This window comes from Mauremys mutica, unplaced genomic scaffold (assembly GCF_020497125.1).
Source record: "Mauremys mutica isolate MM-2020 ecotype Southern unplaced genomic scaffold, ASM2049712v1 Super-Scaffold_100290, whole genome shotgun sequence".
NCBI lineage: Eukaryota > Metazoa > Chordata > Testudines > Geoemydidae > Mauremys > Mauremys mutica.
The window spans coordinates 346,795-354,391 of NW_025423305.1; the positions used below are offsets into that span (position 1 = coordinate 346,795).

Here is a 7,597-nt window from a genome sequence, read left to right on the forward strand (position 1 = left end):
CTTGCTCGGGTTGAGGGTATTTTAATAATTTGGGCAGGTCCCAGGGTGTTTGGGGGAGAAGATGAGGATGTTCCCTTTTGAGATAAAAACTAAGAAATACAGCACTAGAGAATTTCTTTTTTTAAGAAATCTGGGATTTAGACATTTTATTTAAAGCAAGAGAGTTCTGAGTTTCTGAAAAGGTTTTTGTTTGCAAGAAGCAACATTGATCTGTCATTGTACCAAAGGGAGAGATGGTTATCAACAAAGGAGGAATGACAATTAAATGCATCCAATGAGAATGGGATTTGAACCCATGCGTGCAGAGCACAATGGATTAGCAGTCCATCACCTTAACCACTCGGCCACCTCCTCTAAACTCTCAAGAAACAGACAGAAGGAGAAATCTAAGGCCAGCAGAGCTAGGGACAATAAGGAGTTTTTAAATGCTAAGCAGAAGCAGGGGCTGAATGAGCTCCCCCCTCACATCTAGTGAGGAGCTGGGGGAAAGACTTCAGGAACAGACGGTGTTTGCACAGACAGACCTACTCTGCCTAGCTATGCAGCATGATGGGGCCACTTTCCCAAAATGAGCAGTTTTGGCTGGTGGTGGGTTACAAATCACTTTACGATTGAATGGAATGAAATGTTATTATCCTTCCTGCATGAGTGAAGGGCAGCAGAACATACCTAGTCGGTCCTGATGGAGGAGTAGGTGGGTGAGGAATAGCTTTTATTGGACTTCATAGAAGTGATTGAGAACATCACCCTAAACCAGTGGTCCCCAAACATTTCACACTGTGCCCTCTTAGCCATGGCTGTGGCCCCTCGGAAGCCGCGGTCAAGAACCGAGGCTGTGAGTGGGTCTGTTGCTTGCTGGGGAGAGGGGTGCAGACAGGGGTTAGGGGGTCGAGGCCGAGCTGGGAGCCAGAGCCCCAGTCTGAGGGTGGGGTTGGGGAAGAGCTGGGAAAGAGTGGGGCTGAGTGCTGCTCCCTCCATGGGGGCTGGCTCAGGCCCTGAGGTGCCCCCATGAATGTTCCTCTGTGTCCCGCTAGGAGTCATGCCCCACATTTTGGGAACCACTGAACCCTACTCGCTAAGCAGGGGCTAGTGATGCCAAAGCCCAGGGAAAGGGAGAACAAGTGCGGGGCCCCCAGCACTGGAGCCATGTGAAGGGGCTGCAGGAGAGGGGCAATGGCTGGTGGCACAGGGAGTTGAGGGCAAAGGGGGCACAGGAGGGGGCAGGAGTTAGGGGTGAAGGAGGTGCAAGGGTTGGGAGTGCAGGAGCTAGCGGTAAAGGGGGAGTGGGGATCGTCCAGGGGCAATGGGGAAGTGCCAAAGTACAAGCTTTGCCCAGGGCACCATTTCCCCTAATGCTGGTCTGAGCAAACAACTGGAAAGGACCCTTCAGTGAGAACAGAACCATAGTGTAGAAAAGCCCCTTTAAATGGTGGTGGCTTAGGGAGATGGGTTAAAAAGCAACAGGCGTCTTTCTGTGGAGGTTTGATTCTTGCCTGCTAGGCAAGGCTGGTGTGTGGTGTCTCCATGGCTGCACTTTCAGTGTCTGATCTGCCACGGGGAGCCAAGTCTAGACATATTCAGAGGCTCTATGCCAGGGTTTCTCAAACTTCCTTTCACTACAACCCCCTTCTGCCAAAAAAAACCTTACTACATGGCCCTGGAAAGAGGGACCAAGCCCCTCCACACTGAGCAGAGGCAGGGGAGACAAAGCCTGAGCCCTGCCCCAGTTAGGGGAGGGCAAAACCAGAGCTTGAGGGATTCAGCCCTGGGTGGTGGGGCTCAGACATTTGGCTTCAGCCCCAGGCCCCAACAAGTCTAATGCCAGCCCTGGCGACCCCATTAAAACAGGGTCACGTCCCACTTTGGGGTCCTGACACAGTTTGAGAACCACTGCTCTATGCTGATGGGAGAGAGTTTTCCTGTGGGTGCAGTTAATCCACTTCCCAAGAGGTGGCAGCTATGTCAGTGGGAGAAGCTATATTGGTGGGTGTGCAAGCTGTGGTGTTTACCACATTTAAGAAGTTTAATCAAACCCCATTTTTAAAACCACCTGTGGTCTGGGAATGGCAAAGGAGCTCGATGAAGCAGGGTTTGTCCTTCAAAGTCCTGGAGATCACGATTCCCTACTCAGGTCATTGTGGGGGTATAGCTCAGTGGTAGAGTGCTTGACTGCAGCTCAAATGATCCTCAAGTGGTCAGATTAGATGCTCTAATGGTCTCTTCTGGCCATAAAGTTGACTAATTACTGAAAAACTGAGTGTAGCATTGGGAGCAGCGTCTGATGTTTTCCTGTCTAGCCGGCTTGCTGCCTAGAACGAACGCTCCTTGAGTGGGGTGATCCACAAGGAGTAGCTCAAACCTCCAAAGTGCCTGGGCAGGGGCAGGACATTAGCACAGCAAGGGAGGGGTGTGGCAGTGACATCACAAAGGCCTTTTGCAGGACCTCAGACTATTGGTCAAAGGTGGTGGGGAGGTGGTGACCTCACAGAGAGATGCTGACATCAGCCAGGCAGGAGAGGGGCGAGGGGCCAGGGAAACCTCAGAGACCCCTGTGGCTTTGCTTCAGCAAGTCTCCTTCTCCAGGTCTCTCTTTGAGGACTGAGAGAGTATTCGGGTTCACAGATGTGAGCTCCAGGAGGAACCTCTTTCGAGTTTTCTCCTTCCCTTTTAGTGATTTTACTAGAAAACAGCCGTCCCTGTTTAGAAGGTAAGAGCCTCCTCGAGGTTTGAAACCTGTTCAGTCTGATCCATCAGGTGACAGTTGAATTCTAGGCATGGAAAACACGAGCTTAAGGAGGCAGAATTTTATTTCACACTTGGGATTTTGTCCCATAGAATCAGTGGGGACATTAGGGTTTGTCCTTTTTGTTTCACCTTTTCCTCCATCCATCCCTCCCTCCTTTCTCTTCATCTCTTGCTTCTTTTGTCCTTTCTCCTGCTCCCCTCCCAACACCAGGAGCGGGGTGTGTGTGTGTGTGTGTTGTGGGGGAGTGCTCTGCAGCTCCCACTCTGGGAGGTCCACCCAAAAATGTGGGGCTGAAATAGTGCTCGGGCAGTGATCTCCACCGGTGACCTGGGCCATCCTTTGGGCTCTCTGGTGAGAACCCTCAACCTTCCGTCCTCAGTCTCTACCCTGATTGGCTGAGCAGGGGGTTATTGACAGGGAGGAGACTCGGGTCCTTGTTGTTCTCTTTTAAGACCAAGGAAATAAATCATAACCAGTTCTATGTTTGATGAATTTTGCTGCTTCACTGCATTAATGGTCTCTGAGCAGTTCATGATTCTCTCTAACATTGCAGTTCTCCTCAAATACTTGCTGAATAATTACTGTGCACTGTTGTTGGTCTGGAGCTCATCTGAGAGCACTTTATTCAGGTCATTCAGTGTCTGAAATTCAAGATCTGATGGTTAGTTTGAAAATCAGGGCTCTTGTGTCCTACTCCCAACTCTTCCACTGACTGGCTGTGTGACCTAAGACATGTCAATTCTCCTTTCTCAGCCTTAGCTTCTCCCTCTTTCAAGTAGGGATAATAATGATCCGCTCCTACCAGGGCCGGCTCCAGGCCCCAACACGCCAAGCACATGCTTGAGGCGGCATGCCGCAGGGGGCGCTCCACTGGTTGGTGGGAGGGCGGCAGGCGGCTCCGGTGGACCTCCCGCAGGCGTGCCTGCGGATGCTCCACCGGAGCCATGGGACCAGCGGACCCTCCGCAGGCACGTCTGCAGGAGGTCCACCAGAGCCGTGGGACCGGCGACCGCCAGAGCGCCCCCCGCGGAGTGCTGCCATGCTTGGGGTGGCGAAATTCCTAGAGCCACCCCTGGCTCCTACCTACCTCACGGTAGGTGGAGGCAGCGCCGGCTCTAGGTTTTTTGCCTCCCCAAGCGAAAAAAATTTTGTCTGCCCCCCGCATCTCCTTGCTGCCTGAGCCCTGGGCTCTCCCCTCCCCACACCTGCACCCCCTGCCTCCCCAGCTCTGGGCCTCCCACCACTCGCACCCCCCTGCTGCCCCAGCCCTGGGCTCTACACCCTGACCCTCACCTCCCTGCCACCCCAGCCGTGGGCTCTCCCCCACACACACCCTGTGCTGCCCCAGCTCTCGACTCTCCCCTTCCCCCCTACCAGAGCTCCCACACCCATGGGCGGCAGGTTATATACATTTGCGGTGCTCGGGCTCCAGGAATATTCAGGGCCGGGTGCCCTGCTCCAGCAATATTTGGAGCTGGGTCTCTTCCCCGGCCCTGCCTGGAGCAGGTCCCAGCCCCCGCCTGCCACCCCTCCCCCTGCGTGTGTTCCCCTCCACCGCACCGCGTTCCTGCCCAGGGCCGCCCAGAGGATTCCGGGGGCCCGGGGTCTTCGGCAGCGGGGGGCCCTTCCGTTCCGGGACCCGCCGCCGAAGTGCCCCGAAGACCCGCGGCGGGAGCCCCCCCACCGCCGAATTACCGCCGAAGTGGGACCCGCCGCTGAAGTGCAGCCTGGTCTTCGGCGGTAATTCGGCGGTGGCAGGGGGGTCCCCGCCATGGGTCTTCGGGGCACTTCGGTGGCGGGTCCCGGAACGGAAGGGCCCCCCGCCGCCGAAGACCGGGCTGTGCTTTGGCGGCGGGTCCCGCTTCCCCCCAGCCCCAGCCTCTTACCCCCAGCTCCCTCCTCACCCGGAGTCTCAGCGCCTCGCCGGAACAGTTGCAGCGTGTCTCTGGCGGCCCCTGAGCCCCGCCGCGCTCCGAGCCGCGTGGTGAGGGGGCGGGGCTGGGAGCTCCACGCCGAGCGGAGACAGCTGAGCTCAGCCTGGAGCTTGCAGCCCCGCCCCCTCACCACGCGGCTCTGCGCGGGGCGGGGCTCAGGGGCCCCAGCGGAGACTCGGTGCTTGATGCGCTGAGGCTCCAGGAGAGGGGCAGAGGCGGGAGCCTCCGCTGTTCTCTTGGGGGCCCCTGCGGAGCCCGGGGCCCGGGGCAAATTGCCCCCTTTGCCCCCCCCTCTGGGCGGCCCTGTTCCTGCCTGACAAAACGCAGCGCGCGCCTCTCCCCTGCCTGCTCCTGCTGCTGGAGATTGGCTCCTGGCAGAACTGCTGTCTGCTGCCGCAGGGTCCTAGCGCCTGCCATTCATTAATGGCAAGGCAGGCTGCCCTTACCCTGCCCTTCCGCCCTAGCGCTGAGCCTCTGCAACGCCCCAAACCCTCATCCCCAGCCACAGCCCTCACCCCCCCGCACCCTAATCCTTATCCCCAGCCAGAGCCCTCATCCCCCCACACCCTAATCCTCAGCCCCAGCCCTGAGACCCCCACATCATGAGCCCCACAGCCGTCACCCCACACCCCAAACCTCTGCCCCAGCCCTGAGCCCCCTCCTGCATCATGAACCCTTCATCCCCCAGCCCCAGCCAGAAACCTCATCCCCCCGCACCCTAATCCTCTGCCCCAGCCCTGAGCCCCCCCACAGCATGAACCCCTCATCCTCAGCCCCACAGCCCTCACCCCACCCCTCTGCCCTAGCCCTGAGCCCCCCCACAGCATGAACCCCTCATCCTCCGCCCCACAGCCCTCACCCTGCACTCCCTCCTATCCCCAAACTCCCTCCCAGAGCGTGCACCACCTCCCCCTTCCTACGCCCCCACCCCCAGCCCAGCGCCTGCACCCAAACTCCATCCCAAAGCCTGCACCCCTCATCCCCTCCTACACACCCACGTCCTGCCCCAGCCCGGAGCCTGCACCCAGCACCCAAACTCCCTCCCAGAGCCTGCACCCCTCACCCCTTCCTACACCCCCAGCCCCAGCCCAGAGCCTGCACCCAAACTCCATTCCAAAGCCTGCACCCCTCCTGCACCCTAATCCCCAGCCCAGGACCTTCACCCCATACCTTCCCCCGAAACCCCACCCAGAGCCTTAGGCAGGTGGTGGCAGAGTTTGGGGGGCGGAGTTAGGGGGGGCGGGTTCTGGGCACCACCAAAATTTCTACAAACTTGTCACCCATGCCCACACCCACACACCCCCTGCTGCCCCAGCCCTGGGCTCCTCCCCCCACCTGCACCCTCCTTCCGCCCCAGCCCTGGGTCACTGGTAACTTGCTCCCAGTTTAATAGAATAGAAAAAAGAGGGGATTGAATGTGTAACAGGGAGTTTGGTAAATCTTGGTTATTTTAGTTTTGTAACAGGCTCCTGTCCACCTCCAGTAGAGTTTTCAGTCCCAATGGCAACTTACTTACCAAATGTAATACAGACTAGTCCATGCCTCCCAAGTGGATGTGGTTCTTGTTCTTCTGCATATTGTAGCCCATGGAGGCCAAGGACCTGCAAATGTCTCTTCATGTGCCTTTGTTTAACTGATGAAAACATAAACTAGACTCTTAGAGGATTGGAACTGATTTCATTGGAGGGACATGTTTGCTAGGTTTTTATGCATTTGCATAGGAAAGCGTTGAGTGTTTCCATTCATTTCAGGCATCCCTAGTCAGTGCAGCTCCTGAACATAATGGAAATGGATATGCAACTATTTTTGTTGAAGTGCCAGGCATTTAAGGGGGTACTTAGATTTGAACCAAGGAGCACTTGAGCTGCAGTTAAACACTCTACCACTGAGCTATACCCCCCTGACAATCACATTGGCAAGTCAGTGATCTTAAGGATCTTGAAACCTGAGAGTGGCGTTCGTTTCTTCCACATCAGTATCGCTGTCTGTGCATCCTGGAGCTATGGGGTGAGTGGGAAAGGCCCACAACTAGCTTGTCAGTATCAACAAAGGAGCAGCCGACATCAGGACCAACGAGATGTGCTGGTGGCCCATTAAGAAGAATCCATTCTCCCAGAGACTTCTCGGCGAGGGCACGGTACACAATGGGGGCTACCTACCCCCCACATCCCAGTAAGGGTCTTTCTAGTCCCACTTCAGTGTTACCCAATTTCTAATCAGTCTTTGGCCCAGATCCCCTCCGTGAGCGGCACCAGCACATACCTGGGCCCCCTGCCAGTGTTAAATCTGCCTTGAGCTGGGACCCAGCTTGGCAAAGAGCCTGCAGCCCCCTCTGTGCTGGAGGAGTGAGAGCAGCCCTGGCACTGGGCAGGGCAGCCCTGAGGGAATGAACCCAATGTGCCCGTGAGGCCCTGATCCAGAACCTCTGCCAGGCAGCTCGTGCTGCTCGGGCGTTTCTAGTCTCCGGCGAGGATTCAAAGCTTCTCTGCTCCAGGGGAACCCCTGGGGGAGGGAGGCAGGGCTCCTGCAGGATAAATCTTCCTGCCGGCAGAGCCCCGGTCCCCTCCTCATGGGCACAGGGCATTGCACACGGCACCCACCACATGCACACACCCCTTTGTGAGGAGAATCAGCTCTGGGATATTGGGGTCAAACCGTTCCCACCTCCTCCCTGCAAACCTTCTCCTGGCTTCAGTGAGGGAATGGGGGCGTGAGGGGCTAGTGCGGTAACAGCAGCAGCGTGGCCGTGGGGCTCGGCCGGTGGCTGGGGCCAGTCGCCTGAGCATGAACCCAGCCGACCCCAGGAGATGGACCCAGGTCACCAGCCCAACCCACCATGTGGCTGCTGCCGCTGCCCTGTTAGTGCGCGAGCTCCCACAGACCACGCTGGGGAGAGCCCCCAGCTGCAGGGGAGATG

General features: G+C 57.3%; 1 non-coding gene across 1 annotated transcript; it reads right to left on the reverse strand.

Annotated features, from left to right (window-relative positions):
• Positions 1–272: 272 nt before the first annotated feature.
• On the reverse strand, positions 273–354 carry TRNAS-GCU. Its single transcript has one exon. It is a non-coding gene; the product is annotated as a tRNA-Ser (tRNA).
• Positions 355–7,597: the final 7,243 nt, after the last annotated feature.